Source organism: Canis lupus, chromosome 25, assembly GCF_011100685.1.
Source record: "Canis lupus familiaris isolate Mischka breed German Shepherd chromosome 25, alternate assembly UU_Cfam_GSD_1.0, whole genome shotgun sequence".
Taxonomy (NCBI): domain Eukaryota; kingdom Metazoa; phylum Chordata; class Mammalia; order Carnivora; family Canidae; genus Canis; species Canis lupus.
Window position 1 is genome coordinate 36,756,168 of NC_049246.1, and position 16,386 is coordinate 36,772,553.

The 16,386-nt window shown below is 42.3% G+C and overlaps 1 long non-coding RNA gene and 1 pseudogene across 1 annotated transcript; both read right to left on the minus strand.

The window, feature by feature from the left end:
* LOC119877509 overlaps positions 1–1,098 on the minus strand; it is a 28,482-nt pseudogene extending 27,384 nt beyond the window's left edge.
* An 8,786-nt stretch (positions 1,099–9,884) lies between these two features.
* Positions 9,885–15,824, minus strand: LOC111092439. Its single transcript, XR_005378259.1, has 2 exons — positions 15,747–15,824; positions 9,885–10,205 (listed from the first exon to the last, which is right to left on the minus strand). It is a non-coding gene; the product is annotated as an uncharacterized LOC111092439 (long non-coding RNA).
* Positions 15,825–16,386: the final 562 nt, after the last annotated feature.

A 16,386-nucleotide genomic window follows, 5' to 3' on the forward strand; every position in this document is an offset into this window, starting at 1 on the left:
TTCTTAATTTTTGCTTATTCCCTGTTGTCCACACCCTTCTCCATTTCCTTTAGGGTTTCATTAAAGGCCAACCATCTGCCCCCAGTTAAATGATTCTCTCTGAAATTTTAATCCCTAAAACAACAGCGTCAAGTTCAATTCACAAAGGCTCAACTGTTGCATGAATAATTGGGATTGGAATCCTCAGCAGCACCTATAAAATGTATGTGGCTGGAATCTACCACTGGGAAGCACCATTACCCTGGGACTTATGATAATTAGTGGGGTTAAGTAGCTAGGGCCAGGGAGTCCTACACTTTGCTAGGAGTCCTGGAATGACCTGAAGCTGCTCTTCCCCTGATGGACCCAAGAGGTTTTCCAGGCTTCAGGGATAAGAGTAAACTTTCCAGCTCTTGGGCTGGAGCGTCTCAAGGGACTTCCAGAATTAGAGATGCAGACACCAAAACGCTCCCCCTTCCTGATTTTGGTTTATTCTGGTAAAAAGGGAACAATTTCTTCCTTTCAACCCCTAGGCTTGCCTTAGCTTTCTCCAGCTCATCAGCATATAAAGTAATTTTGATAGAACCCCTGTAATGCTTTCTCTCCAAAGGATTTTAATACCCTTCTGAGTGACATTTAATATGATAACAGTATGTAATTTTGATATGAAGCTGTTTTCCAGGAGTTAAAGTCCTAACAGTCCCACTGATCAGACTGACAATGGCTTTCCTGATCATTATTAAATTCCCTGTGATTAGAAAATGGGCCGGTGCTATTGATTTAAGCTCTTTGAGTTAAGCTAAGCTTTAGAGGACTTTCACAAGGCACAAAAAAGGCATTTGGTATTGTATTTTACTTTCCCAATTAAAGCACTTTTCAAAGTACAAATAGCAAACAGCCAGGCATTAGGCCCAGGCTCCAGGAAGAAAGGTGAGAAGCATTCATGGAGAACAGAGCACCAGAATTCATGTCCCCCAACTGCAGACTCTGGAAGGTAAGATAGAAGGGCATGAGGTCGGACATTCCCACAGGCAGGATGCTTCCAACTCCCAAAGGTGCCTGAGCCAAAGATGCTTTAAATGCAATTTCAAACCTCCCATAGACGGAGAGGTCATCCATCTTAGAATTCCCAGAGTAATTTCAGTTTCATGGACATTGTCCTGTGGTCACCTCATAATTGTCAAACTTTGTGTACAAATTTTGCATCAAGAAATTATCGTAGAAAAAAAGAAATTATCACTGAATCTCTAAAGGTTAATGACTCCAATCTATCTTTTCAAATTAATAAGTGGGAGAGAGAATGTGGGCAATAGTGTTTCTATTACCACCTAAAGCTCTAGAGAAAACAGGGATCTCAAGAGGAAAATCTTGAGCAATTTCAGGGTATTAAGATTTCTGAGGGAAAGACACTTGAGATTTGCAGGTGTGCCTGCAGTCCCTGTTTGTTGCCCAGATGATAAGCAGTTTGAGTGATTGTGTTTGGGCCCTGAGCACGCCTTCTCTTAACTGCATATCTTCTCTAATCCCCACAAACCCCAGGAGAGCCTTTCCAAACCCAGTTGTTGCTGCCTCTCTTGCTCCGAGGTCCTGGTGTCCAAGGTCTTCTTTAGTTCTGCCCATGAGGACCTGAACATCCCCGCTAGGAAACTTGTGGTATGCATTCTGGATTCTGGAAGTAGTTTTTGGTTTTTTGGTTTTTTACCATGGTCCATAGTAAAGAATACACTTTTACCCCACAACCCAACCCAGCCCATGACATGTTCAACACTGAAACAAGTTTCACCAAACACTGGTGTAGCATGGTAGATACATTTTTAGGTCACAGCCTACAAAACTGATGCCATGACTAGCAGGTTTCCACCTGCAAAGTGGAAACTTCTTTATTATGATTTTAATCAAGAATCATAAATACTCATTTATTAATTTATCTAAAAAATACCTAGAGAGCACAGGGCATGCACCCATTTCTATGTTAGGTTTTGTGTGTGGGTAAAAGGAATACAACAGTTTCCCCCCTCAAGCAGCTCATAGTCTATTTCGAGAGCCATAACTGACATGTGAGAAAATGTAAGGAACAATTCCAAAAAGAATTGAAATTGGGTGCTCAGATGCTGAATGGGTCTATGCTTTGGGTATTTTAAGGAGGGAGGGGTGGAGAGAGGAGATGTGCACAAATGAAGTTGGGAAAAGCTGGGAAACTCTTTTCATCCTCAAGGGAGGGGCTGCAGCTCCTGCATCTACCTCCCTATCTGTTCCCAAGGGTCCCTGCACATTACAGGCTTTGAATAATTGTGCTTTGAATCACTCTGTGGTTAGATATTCATAGGCTTACCACTATATCCAATAGTTCCTATTTATTGAGTAACTGCAATGTGCCTGGCATTGTGCTGGGAGTTTAACCTAGTTATCACATTTATTCCTCATAATGAGCTAGTGTAGCTGTGCTACTATCCCCAATTTATAGGTGAGGAAATCATCCTCGGGTATGATCAATGGCTTACCCAAAGTCACAAAACTTAAGTAAGTAGTGGATCTGAGAATTAAACTAGACTTCTTGAATCAAAGCAGATGCTCCTTCCACTCCTTCAAAGGATAAGATGGATTTAGGTAACTTTTTTAGGAGGCCAATGAAGGCAGAGAGCCTAGGAAGGGAGATGGTGTAAGCACAGTGCATGGCATCTTTCAGGAACAAAGGAAATCAGCAAGATAGAAGTGGAATTTAAATTTTAGGAGAAAACAGTGAAAGACCAGGTTAGAGGGAGATGGAAAGGGAAAAACAGCTTGAAAATGAGTTAAGATTGCTGAAAAATAAGGGAATATAAGGGAAGGGAGAAGAAATGTGTGGGAAATATCAGAAAGGGAGACAGAACGTAAAGACTGCTAACTCTGGGAAACGAACTAGGGGTGGTAGAAGGGGAGGAGGGCGGGGGGTGGGAGTGAATGGGTGACGGGCACTGAGGGTTATTCTGTATGTTAGTAAATTGAACACCAATAAAAAATAAATTAAAAAAAAACAAGAATAAGAACAATGCCAATAACAACAGCAACAATATTTCTGCTGAATATGCTAGGTACCATTTCAAGGTCTATATGCGTTAGTAATTTCATTCTATGGTTAAAGAAACTTAGGCACAAAAAAAGCTGAATAACTTTTCCAAAAACCCAAGCAGAATCATGTCTAATAATCCTAGGTAGGTATGAAGTTGGTGTTGCCACTACCACTATGTTATCTTTGCTCCCCCATTCTTCATAAATCCAGCTTTTTTCCAGGTTGCTCAATGGGCAGCATGAGTACAGGGTACCTGCAGTGGGCAGATGTTCTTAGATCCCTTCATCAGGGTTGATTCCTCCCATCCTCAGCTGGTTAGAACAATTCACAGCTGAATCGTTCACTAGGAATTGCCCTCAGTCATCAGGAATTGCTGGAAGGTTATGCTCCTTGTAAGAGACAAACTGTGGCCAATGATGAGCTGATATGAGACTCTAAAGCCTCAGCACCTTTGCCTCAACTGGGGAAATACTGAAAGGCCAGCCTAGCTCTAAGCTCCTCATGCAATTGACTGACCGCTCAGTGAAAAGTGCATTTAAGGTCAGTTGCTCCTCCTCCTACTTCTTCCTCTTCTTTATTAATCTTACCTTTCTCATTTTGGGGGGGCGGGGGAGGGGATATGTGTTTCTCCCAAGAGCACTTCTCAATATACCCTGAATTAAATTTTCTGTCTTGTAGTCTGTTTCCAGAGAACCCAATCTAAGCCATTTATACCAGGAGTGATCCTATGAAGTGGACTATAAAATAGAAGTTTGGAGGTGATTACCCCATTGGCCAGCTGGAGGTGTAGACACCATCACTGGTGGTTGGTGGGTATATTATGGATAGTCTCTGATGTGCTGTTACAGTGCAATTACAAATGTCTACCAAACGTGTTAGGACACTAGTGGAAGATAATGCAGTGGTTGGAGTAATGTCTCTGGAATGGATAAGCATGCAAGGAAATAACTAGAACAACCATAGAATAGGTGGCTGTTGCTGAGTGTCACTGATTCACTCATGGCAATCAGAAGAATCTGGCTCATAGTAATTTATTGACAATTCAAGGCAAAATGATTTTCTTTTTTATTTTATTTTATTTATGTATTCATGAGAGACACACGGAGAGAGGCAGAGACATAGGTAGAGGGAGAAGCAGGCTCCCTGCAGGGAGCCCAATGCAGGACTCTATCCCAGGATCCCGGGATCAGGACCTAAGCCCAATGCAGATGCTCAACCACTGAGCCACTCAGGTGCCCCAAGGTAAAATGATTTTCAAGGAAAGCAGGATCTCCTTGGCAGCGTTAGAGAACATTTTGAACTCCTGAAGCACAAGGCCATTAGCACGAAGGACTAGGTTCAGGACTTAACCATGGAAGAGCAGCAGAGCTTCAGAGGAGGTTCAGTTCCTCCCTTGCAAGTCTCTTACACCAAGGTCAAAGCCTAACAGAAAAAGAGTGGAACTTTGAGACATAGGATGTGGTTATCTGGGTTAATGTAATTGAGAATTTTGAACTCCCTATTTCTTCCAAAACTGTGAACCTGCAGAAGTGGCCTATTCCCCGAAATGGAAGATAGTGAGCACCTCCCTTCATGAGTATCAGTCAGAGGTCTCAAATGAGTCAGGTGCCTTACAAGATTTACTGGCTGCCCTCAGGATCCCTGCTCCAATCTTCCCTTTTATTAATCAGGCTAATAGGGATCATGGTCAAAATCATGATTGAATCAAGACACAGACAACAAGATCATCTAAGGGAAGAGAGGAGCTAATAAATACAGAAGGAGTTGGGAGTGGATTGAACTAGATCCCAAGGGTGATGGATTAAGGGAAGGAACAAGGTCGGATAAAAGAGAATTGGTTTTTGCTGGCAAATATATTAAAATTTCCTCATAATACAGAATGTAGCACTCTGGCAAAAATTCTGGGAGAAGGCACTGATAAACTCCAGGTTGAATCTGTAAATCTTGGAAAAACCAATGGTCCAAACTAAACAGATATACCAGAACTTCCATGACAGATGATGAAAGATGAGTACAAAGGCTCAGGAAAGTGGAGATTATAAGGTGGACATTGGCAGAAAAACTACCAGCTAACAATGTTCCATGGCAGACTAGGAGGACAGCCCATTTATTAAAGTGATAAGGAATGTGCTGGGAAAATGACACCAGCACCATTAAGATGCTCAGGGTTCTGTCCTCTTACGGTGGTTCTGACCTGACAGTAGGAGATGCTAATACAGAATTGGACTTCCTGATGGCAACGGGAATGCTAGGATCTCAAAACCCAGATAGATCATGGTGGATGACAATAGACACTGCCAGTAACCAAAAAGCATCCCCAAATGTAGCTATCATCCACTATGGTACCTTGTTAGAGTAAATTAACACAGACTCCAGTACATGATATGCAGACACTACTCTAGTAAAGCCATTCCTTCCCTCCTCTCTTTCACAAGCAGTGTGCGCTTACAAACCACAGTATACATTTATAGTCTTGCCCCAGGACTTTGTTAATTCACCTTCCTTCTACCAAAGAGAACTGAAACATCTGAATATTCCAAAACCATAAATTAGTCTACCATCTTGGTAATATCATACTAACTAGACCAGGCAAGTAAGAAGGGACAGATGTGTTGGAGGCCTTGGTAAAGTACACATACTCCAGAAGGAATAGATGAACTCTACAAAGTTTTAGGGTCTTGCCACAGCAGTGAAGTTTTTAGTGTCCAATGGTCTGGGGACATAGAAGGATATTCCCCAAATAAATGACTAATTATTGCATTTCGCATCTCCCACCACTAAGAAAGAAGCACAATGCATTATAGGTTTCTTTGGATTCTGAAGGGAACATATTTTACACTTGGAAAGCTGCCCTGACACACTTACCAGGTGACATGAAAGGCTGCCAGCTTTAAATGAGGCCTAGAAAGGGCTCTGCAGCAGGTCCAAGCTGTGGCACAAGTAGTCCTGTCATTTGGCCATACAACCTGGCAGACCTTGTAGTATTAGAGATTTCTGTGTTTAGAATAAAAACACCAAGTAATGCTGATGGCAAGCCCCAGTAGGAATCACAATGTGACCCTTAGGGTTTGGGAGCAAGATCATGCCATCTGCAACACTTGAAAGGCAGGACCTAGCTTGCCATGAGATCCTCGTAAAGATGGACTATTTGAGAATGGGCATCATGGCCCATCAGGAGCCAGGCCTATCATACCTATGAAGTCATAAAACCAGGCCAACCCAGAGCCAATTCTTTGTAAACTGGGAGAGGTATATCTGGGAGTGGCCATGAGCATGATCTGCTAGTAAGCTATCTAAGAAGGTAATCTCAAAAAAAAAAAAAAAAAAAAAAAGGTAATCTCAATCCCCATGTCACCTACCATTGATGATGCCTCCCTCCTATAGCTCACATCTATTGCTGGGGCTAGGCTGTCCAGGGGTGGGGGTTTGGGCTTCCTATACCCAGCTGATGGAGAAGGAAAAGGTTTGAGCTTATTTCATGGACAGGTCATCTTGGTAAGTCAGTGTGAGCTGAAAATGGATAGCTATTACTCTATGGCCTCAAGAGGAGTGTCCTTATTAAAAGAGAGCAATGAGGACAAATCTTACCAATTAGAAAGGCTTTGGGCAGTGCATCTGGCTTTCCATCTTTGGAGAGAGAAATGGCCCAAAGTAAAAATATTCATAGACTTAGGGTATCTTTTATTGGACTGGCCAGTTGGACCAGGTTCCTGAAAAAGAAAGATTGAAAGACTAGAACAAGGTCTCAGGAAGCTCATCTCAATAAACAAATAGGAATGAATATAGAGTGTGAACAATTTAGTATGGCATACTAAGAACCACAAAAGAGTACCCATAATGGGAGAGATCCTAAACAATCAAGTGGACAGAACGACCAGTCATTTGACATTCTCTGGTGTTTGTTATGGGCCACCCTAACTCCTGATAATCATGATAGAAGGGATGGAAGCTATGCATGGCTCCATCAGGATATGCTGCTACTCACCAAAAATGATCTAGCTACTGCTGCCACTGAATATTCAACCTACCAGTGACATAAATTAAGGCTAAGTCCCATATTTGGCACCATTTCTTAAGAAGATGAATTAGGCACTTGATAGCAAGTTGACTACTCTGGATACCTTTCACCCTAAAAAGACCAATGATTCTATTTGATTAATATCAATATATAATCCAGTATGGGCTTGCCTTTTCTATGCATAGGGCTTACAATTACAACTATCTAAGGACTTGAAGATTTTATGAACTGACTTAAAATCCTAACTAACATTGCCTTGGAACAAGGGACCCACTTTATGAGAAAAAAAAAAAAAAAGTTCTGCATTGGCAGTGGACATTCAACCATGGGATCCACTTGTCCTGCCACCTCCTGTACCCTCAAGAGTCACAACCATTATAGAATGGTAGAAAGGGCTCTTAAAGAAGCCACTGAGATGTCAACATGAAGACGATACCAGTACCTAGACATAGTATGGATCCTAAATTAATAGCTATTGTATGGCACTGCATCTCCTATAAGTAGAATACCTGAGTCAGAAAACTAAAAATAGGAATGGGCCCACTTAACCATCAACCTATATTCTACTTGGGAATCTATTCTCTCAATCCTACGACCTTAGGCTCTGTGGGTCTAGACATCTTAGTTCTCAGAGGGGAGATACTTTGACGTAGGTTCTCAGTAAGAGTTCATTAAACTTTAAGCTACCACTGCCAGCAGTCATTTTGAATTACTCATACTAAAAGACCAATAGGCATGGAAAGGAATCATACAACAGAAGTCGGGGCTGCTGCTAGACAATGGGGGCAGAATAGAATATCTCTGGCACTGAGACATCCCTTAGTGTTTACATGCCCTGTTTTAAGGTAAATTGAAAGATACAGTAGGCATGTCCTAAGAAAAGCATAGCAACCAGGGGCTCGGATCCCTAAGGGATGAGGATCTGGTTCACCCCACCAGACTTAGAATAGTAATAGTGTGAGTCAAGGTGAGGAGTATTTAGAATGGTGACAGAGTGGGGAGAAAGTATCAGTTAGGGCTTCAAGGTCAACTGTAGCAGTAAGAGGTATGGTTTGTCTCACTAATCCTTTGCCTGTAAATTGCTAGAAAATGAGACCAATCAGAATCCTGAAGGACCTTTTTCAGGTTGAGATGTAATGTTAGTAGATCTGAATGACACTCAAGTTAGACTGTAGGAGAAAAGATCCCTTTTTCTCCTAACATCCATCCCCCCTGCTGCCATAGCTGCATCCCTCCCTGGGAATCACCCTTGGCTGCAGAGAACTAATTCATCCAAGGTTACCCTCCTTCCTCGGGGGCAGCCCATAGTCAGGGACTGGCTAATGTGAGGACACAGATCCTGTACCCTTGACCCATTTTAAGACAATTCTGAAGGTCTGGCTCAGCTCCAGAGTTCTCTTTGGGTTCAACTGAAACTTTGGTTGTAACAGCATTGCTGATCAGTTTTTCCCATCGCCTAATCCAGTCCTCCTGACCTTCCTACAGGGTGTCTTCTAAGAGCAATCCACAGGAAGCCCTCTACATGTTTTTCTTTGTCTCAAGGTCTGTTTCCAGTTAACTCAGACTAAGTCAGCACATATCACTTCCCTGGGGTGAGGTGTCAAATATACTTCTTATAATGGTGTGTGAATGCCCTCACCTACACTACACTTCTCTAGACTGAGTGAGAGTACACACAGACCTCTGGGCTGGTTCCACACAGATTTCCAGGGCTTACAGGGAAGATGTTCTGGATATAACCAGAGTCTATCTCAGCTTGGTGGAACCACAGGGCTCGCAGACTGGCATGCTCTATAAATGAAGCCAGTGTTGCTGAACTAGAATGTGAGACACACATGCTCCCACCCAAGCATGTGGAAGGCTGCAAATTTAGGAGATGGAGGGGAAGAAAAGCCGGCTTCTACAGAGAAAAATTAAAATGTTATTACACACATCCCTGGCTCAGCTGAGAGTAGAAACTGGCGCCCTCTGTCTGCAAATTCACACATGAGCATCTTTGAGGTTCTCACAATGGAAGGAAATAGCATGTATCTGGGATTAATGCCTGAGCAGGAAGATGTTATGAATTACTAAATGACCTCAAAATTTACCAGATTCGCAAGTATTCAACTAATAACTTCTTTCTATCTGTTCTCATGATGCTTAGTATATTTCTAAACTTTAGCATGCACCATACTATACTATAGTTACTGGAGGGAACCATTCTTAACATACTCTGAGAAATTTCGGAAAAAGAACCTAGATTATATTCATCTCCATATTCCAAAGACCTGGATGAATGAATGTGCTTTCGGTGCCTAGTTCCCAGGAGATGTAATAAATGACCAATCACCTCAAACTATTTCTAAATGGCAAGTATCACGATGACAGAAAAGGCTACTTAGATATATGTGTGTGGAAAGTTTATATATTCTTTGTTAAGAACATCAAGTACATTTTTGGATAAAGGAGCACTATATTTATTATATGTATAACAGACTTATTTGTTTTATAATCTCTTCACATTAAAAAGCATATGTTTTGTAATGTTTAAGTTTCTTAAAAGAAAGAAAGAAATAGCAATCCCAAGAGATTCTGTTCATTGTTCTAACAACAAACAGGTTTTAAGCTTGCTTTGTGAAGGTTCCTAGCCTTTTTACCATGCTTTTGTGAGAGCCTATAAATAGGATTGTTAGTGTTCTCCAGAGAACAGAACCAATAGGACATATATATGTAGATGTAAGAGGAGATTTACCACAAGGATTGGCTCACATAATACTGGAGTTTAAGAAGTCCCATAGTCCGCCATCTTGTTCTATTCTGGCCCTCAAGAGATTAGATGAGGCTCAATCACAGTGGTGAGGGCAACTTTCTTTACTCAGGCTATTGATCCAAAGGCTAATACATTTCAGAGACACCCTCATGGACATCCCCAGAAATAATGCTCAGTTATCTGAGCATCCCTTAGCTCAGTCAAGTTAACACGTAAAATTAGCCATCGGAAGGTCTAAAGTTCTTTTGGGTTGAAATTTACATCCAACCTGCACTAGGAAAAAATGTGGAGACTCTTGCAGGACCAGGCTTGCAGCTGGGAACAGCTCCTCTCTGTCTCCCCTTGGCAATGGCTGCTCCATTCTCTTCTTGTGCTATGACACTCCTGGTTGTCAGCATGTCAGCAGCCTATGAATCAGAAAATCAAAGCAAGAATTAAAATTCCACTGTTAAAAACACAAGTATTTCATATTTATATGTGTATTTTGAAAAAATCTGGAAACAACAATAGCCAAACTATGGAAAGAGCTGAGATGTCCTTCAACAGATGAACAGATAAAGAAAACGTGTGTATATATATACATACACACAATGGAATATTACTCAGTCATCAGAAAGGATGAATACCCACCATTTACATTGACATGGTTAGAACTGGAGGGTATTATGCTAAGTGAAATAAGTCAATCGGAGAAAGACAATTATCTCATATGCAGAATATAAGAAATAGTGCAAGGGACCAGAAAAGAACTGGAAACTGAATAGGAAAAAATAAGAGAGGGAGACAAACCACGAGAGACTTTTAATCATAGGAAACAAACTGAGGGTTGCTGGAGGGGAGGAGGGGAGAGGGATGGAGTAACTGGGTGATGGGCACTAAGGAGGGAATGTGATGTGATGAGCACTGGGTATTATATGCAACTGATTAATTATTGAAAACTACATCTGAAACTAATGTTGTAGGATATGTTGGCAAATTGAATTTAAATTAAAAAAAAAGGAAAATTCTGGAAACATATATATCATGGGTGAATCTGGTTATAGGGAAATTTCATTGGGAATATGTCTCTAATTGGATTTATTTTTACAGAATATATCTGTACTTTAATAATTCAATACTAATAGTAAATAACAAAGATATTTCATTTAGGAAAAATATATGGGGATGATAGAACCCATAGAAATGTAAGTACCTGTACCTTGCGCAGTGTTTTCCAAGAGTCACTGGGGAAAAACTAATCAGTAGATCGACTTGACCTGTTACTTTGTCCCCCCATTCACACTGCTGAGGTGATAGCAGACAGTCACTGAGGGAGGCCCAAGGCACTAAGTCTCGACATTTGAGTAAGGCAGCAGGTGAGGAGGAGTCCTGGAATGTTAGAGCTACAAGGGCCTCTGAGCATCACCTAATCTAACCCTGTGCTTTAGAAATGAGCTAGCTGAGGCCCAGCTGCCCAGGATCACACAACAACCCAGTGGTAAAGCCAGAAATAGAAACCCTTGCCTACTGTTATCCAATCCTGTTCCTTTTCACCCAGCAAAACTGTCGCTCCCATTTGTAGCTGCTAATGTTCCTAACTATAAGTGTGATCACTAAACCTCCCTCCCCAAACCCTTCTTCAAAACAGAGAAGAGAAAGGAGAAGGAAGGAAACAAAAGAGAAGCAAAGAAAAAAGGAAAAGAAAGTGGGAATAGGCTCATCTTATCACCTAGGTGAAGCAGGCAAGAAGAGAGCCCCTCTCTACGTCCCATCTGTTCTTCTGATTCCCAGATGCAAACAGCCCTTTGTGACACTGTTTCCCCTTCAAGTGACCTCTAGTTAAGATGAACTTCAAAGGGAAAGACAGAATGTGATTTTACCCCGGCTCTCATCAGAGATGGCCAAAGTAAGAGGCTCCCAGGGCATCGGAGATAGTCCAGGACCCCAGGGGACTCTGGGATGAATGGCAGAGGGAGAGGATGCTTCTTGTTTGAACTGTGCTCACTTTGACACAAAAATAACTCTTTATGCCTCCTTTATGCCACCATAAGCAACTCAGAAGGAGGATGGGATATCTCCTTCAGTACATGTAGGGGCAAACACTTAGTGCTCAAGCACGCATGTACATTAATCTTTGCTGTCTGTTGCCTTTGTGTTTTGGAACAAGTCAGACTCCTTTGTGTAATTGCTTGATGAAACTTTTTCATCCATTCTGTTAACAGAAATTACACAGTTAAATAATAATGCCACCCCCACCCCACCACTACACCCAGGAGAAACCCTGAAGATGTGGTCTCTCAGAAGCAGCACCCAATCCCAGCTCTCCTGCCTGCCCTCTGACCCAGCCCAATCTCCAGACCTTAACATTCACTTTCCATCTTCCAAGGATGGTTGCTAGGAGACAGGAATAAAGCTGGACCAGTCCATTGCTTGTCTACTTTGGGGAGTGGGAGAACAGGGCATGCAGGGCCACGGAGAACACATGGTCTCAAGGTCACAGATGCTATCAGGGTCTCAGAAGGGGTTTCTCTGTGATGAGGCCCCTGCAACACAGAGAAAGGGGCCTCTTACTCTCAATGAGGAGTCTCTCACTCATTCTCTGATGGTGTTTCTCAGAGTGCTTGTATAAAGTAACAGAATGTACACACGCACATATCTTTTCTTCATATTAACTAAGTCAAAATACATTTACATGCTGTTAGGACAAGAAGGGTATATGCTACAGTCTGAAGGTTTGTATCTCCAGAGATTCATATGGTGAAATCCTAACCCCCAAAGATGATGGTATTAGGAGGTAGGGCCTTTGGGAGGTGATTAAGTCACCTAGTCACTAATGGGATTAGTGTCCTTATAACAGACCCCACAGAGTTCCTAATCCCTTTCAGCATGCGAGAACACACCAAGAAATTGCAAGCTACAAACCAGAAAGAGGCTTTTCACCTGTTGTTCTTAGCCACTATGGCATTTTGCTATGGCAGCCCAAATGGACTAAGGCAGACTATCAGTCAGCTTGGGCTGCCAGATGGAGCTTAACCAACATTTTCTCACAGTTAAGGAAGCTAGAAGTTCAAAATCAAGGTATCTAGTGAAGCCTCTCCCCTTTGTTGGCAGATGGCCACCGTCTCTCTTTCTTCACATTGCCTTCCGTTCTTCCTCTTCTTATAAGGCTGTCAATCCTATCAGAGTAGAGCTCCACTCTTATAATCACATTTAACCTTAATTATGTCCTAAAACTCCTTTCACCAAATACAGTCATACTGAAAGTTAGGGCTTTTGATGTAAGAATTTTGGGAGGACATAATTCAGTCCATCACAGGGGGAAGCCTTCTTTTCCAAAGATACCTGCCTTGATCCTCTGGCCAAGTGAAGAGTCAATTTTTAACATGAATATGGCTATCTCTTCTATAATTTAAAATTTATGGCATTAAGACTTTTTATCTTATTTTATTTAAGATTTTATTTATTTATTCATGACAGACACAGAGAGAGAGAGGCAGAAACACAGGCAGAAGGAGAAGCAGGCTCCCTGTGGGGAACCTGATGTAGGGCTTGATCCCAGGACCCCGGGATCACACCCTGAGTCAAAGGCAGATGCTCAACCACTGAGTCACCTAGGAGCCCTGGCATTAAGACTTTTAAAACTGGGAGCATAAACGCAGCTTTATTTTAATTATATACCTGGGGAATACAAATTAGAAAGGAGCCGTCATTCCCCATGTGTTCTGAAGCCATTCCTTCCATTTTACAGAAGAGGAGACTGATGCACAAGAGTGAAAGAGGTGATTCCTTCTACCTTGCAAGTGCCCTCCAGCCATACTCAGTATGGCCAGGGAAGCATGTCCTCCCCTACCTCCCCCTCACATCATGGGGCTCATGTGGGTGAGATGGACTTGATCCACTTCTTTACTGGGGGTCTAACACAGTTCCCACACACAGGCACCCACCAAGCCCCTTTGGAGAAAAGACATAACAATCTACACTCCCACCACATACTTTAATCTGTACCAAAACCTTAATGCATTGCATCCTCAGCATTAAAACCAAGGTTTTGGTAGTGTTGGGACAGCCAGTATATCCCACAAGATGTAACTTTCCCTTTTGTCTGTGTAGTTATTGGCAAAAAATACAAACAGAGCAGGAGGGCTCTTGGGGTAGCCCATTGCTACCCAAGTCCAGAGGTCATTTCCCAGGATGCCTCCCAACCTGCTTCCACTTGATCTGCTACTTTCAAGCTGTCTGACCTTGGCACAACACTTGACTTCTCTGAATCTCAGCTTTCTCATCTGTAAAATAGGATAAAAAGCTTCCCTCATAGCATTGTGATGAGAATGAAGCAAAGTAATGTATATAAGGGATGTACATGGTGTCAAATTGTCCCTAACTAATCCTCCCTGGACACAAAAGAAAGCCTGCCAATTGAGTTGGGAAGTAGATCACAGAATATTTACACTAAAAATGCAGAGAGGTTAAATTGTAGATTGTAGGGGCTGGAGAAACCTGAGAGATCGTCTAACTAGCCATTCAGTGCACAAGAACAGCGACAAGAAAATGCCTACAGAAGTAACATGGTTTGCTCAAGCTCACACAGCTGGCTAAGAGCAGAGTCGGGCTCCCACTTGGGCAAGTAGACTGGGGCTCCTAATTTTAGCCCAAAGAAAAAGATTGTGAGGGCTTTGAGAGTGAACCAGCCACTATTAAAGGTGTGGCAGCAATTTCTAAGGTGGGACTATAGTGTTGCTAAATTACTAACAGATATTAATCTAAGTTTAGAAGCAAGAAATCAGAATTCCCAAAATCATATTATTTTTATAATACTTCCAACATTCTTCATATTCTTTATTATTATGAATATATTTCTTAAGAAACTTATTTAGTAAACAAGGAAAATTCAGTTTAGAAATATTTACAAAGGACTGCAGTTGTTGATAGTGAGTTTTCATACTCCAAAAGGCACCAGGGAACATTTTTAGGTGGTATTCAAATAATACAGCATCCGGGTCTCCCAGCCAGACTAATAGCATCACATAGAATTGTATGTCAAATTGCCAATTTAAGGACTTATTTTAATACTCAAACTTGTTATTTCTTGGGACATCATTCAAAATATCTGTAGACAGTATATTACACATATACTTAGTAATATGTACTTCATTTGCATGAGTGACTAAGTCACCTAAGGGTGAGGGTCGTCCAGCAGACAGGACCATAAGCACACATTTTTAACTTGGCAATGGCTACGAACAAGATAGCTTGATCGAATTGTGATCCTACCTCTCTTGCCTGCTTCTGTCTCAGCTGACAGACTACCCACTTTAACCCTCAATGCCACACTTCAGCATTTCCTGCTCACACTTTTGACCGATCTTAGTGGACTCCATCAGAGCTGAAAGATATGTATGTGGATTATAAGGATTATAATTAATTATCCTTAATTCTCCTGGGAGACTTGTAAGACTTTCTCCCTTTTTATGATTCTCAACTAATTTTTCTCACGATTCAGTATTCTAAAGAAAAACACAACACATATCTTCAAGAGAAACACCAGGAAGGTTTTCCTACATGGAAACTTGAGGCGGGACACCTGGGTGGCTCAGGGATTGAGCATCTGCCTTCGACTCAGGTGTGATCCTGGAGACATGGGATCGAGTCCCACATCAGGCTCCCTGCATGGAGCCTGCTTCTCCCTCTGCCTGTGTCTCTGCCTCTCTCTTTCTGTGTCTCTCATGAATAAATAAATAAAACCTTAAAAAAAAAAAAAAAAACTTGAGGCAGGCATGTGACCTCCTTCCTGCCCAGTGGCCTGTACTCTGTGAGGGCCCACGGCTGGACCCAGGGGACACTGAAGTCACACACGGGACAGAAGAGGTGACCACATAGTCTAGGCATTCATCCATCCAACTGAGCAGCATGCAGGAATCCCCCTGGGGTCTGGCACACCAGAGTTCCCCATAGCTGCCATAACAAATTACCTCAGGCAAGGTGGCTTCAACAGCAGACACATGTTCCATCACAGCTATGGAACCTAGAAGTCTGAGGTCAAGGTGTTGGCATGGCCACACTCCCATGAAGACTCCAGGGGAGAACCTCTCTTATAGTTGGTCTCCTAGAGAAAGAGCCTGGCTCTGCCCCATCCTAGCTTCCCAGCTCCCAGCAGGCCCTGGCATTGGCCAGCCTACATCTACATCACTCTGGTCACCACTGCCACCATCTTCACAGGACCCTCCTCCTGCTGTGTGCCCCTGTCTCCAAATTTCTCACTCCTTAAAAGGACCAGTCTTTGTATTTAAGGCCCACCCTCATTCAGATGACCCATCTTAACCAACTATATCTGAAAAAGTCTGTGTCTGAATAAGGCCACCTTCACAGGAACCAGGAGTTAGAATTATTTTTGGATACGCAACTCAAAACACAACCAGCTCCAATAGTAAGCAAGTCAAACATGGTCCTGGCTAGTCCAAAGTTTACTAAGTAAAAGGGCAAGTACTTTCAGTGTACAAGCATCACCTAGGGTGAAGGGAAGCATGACCCCAAGTGGAGTAGGAGGAGAAGCCACTCACTCCTAGTGGTAATCAGGGAAGGTTTCCTGGAGGAAGAGGCATCTATGTGACA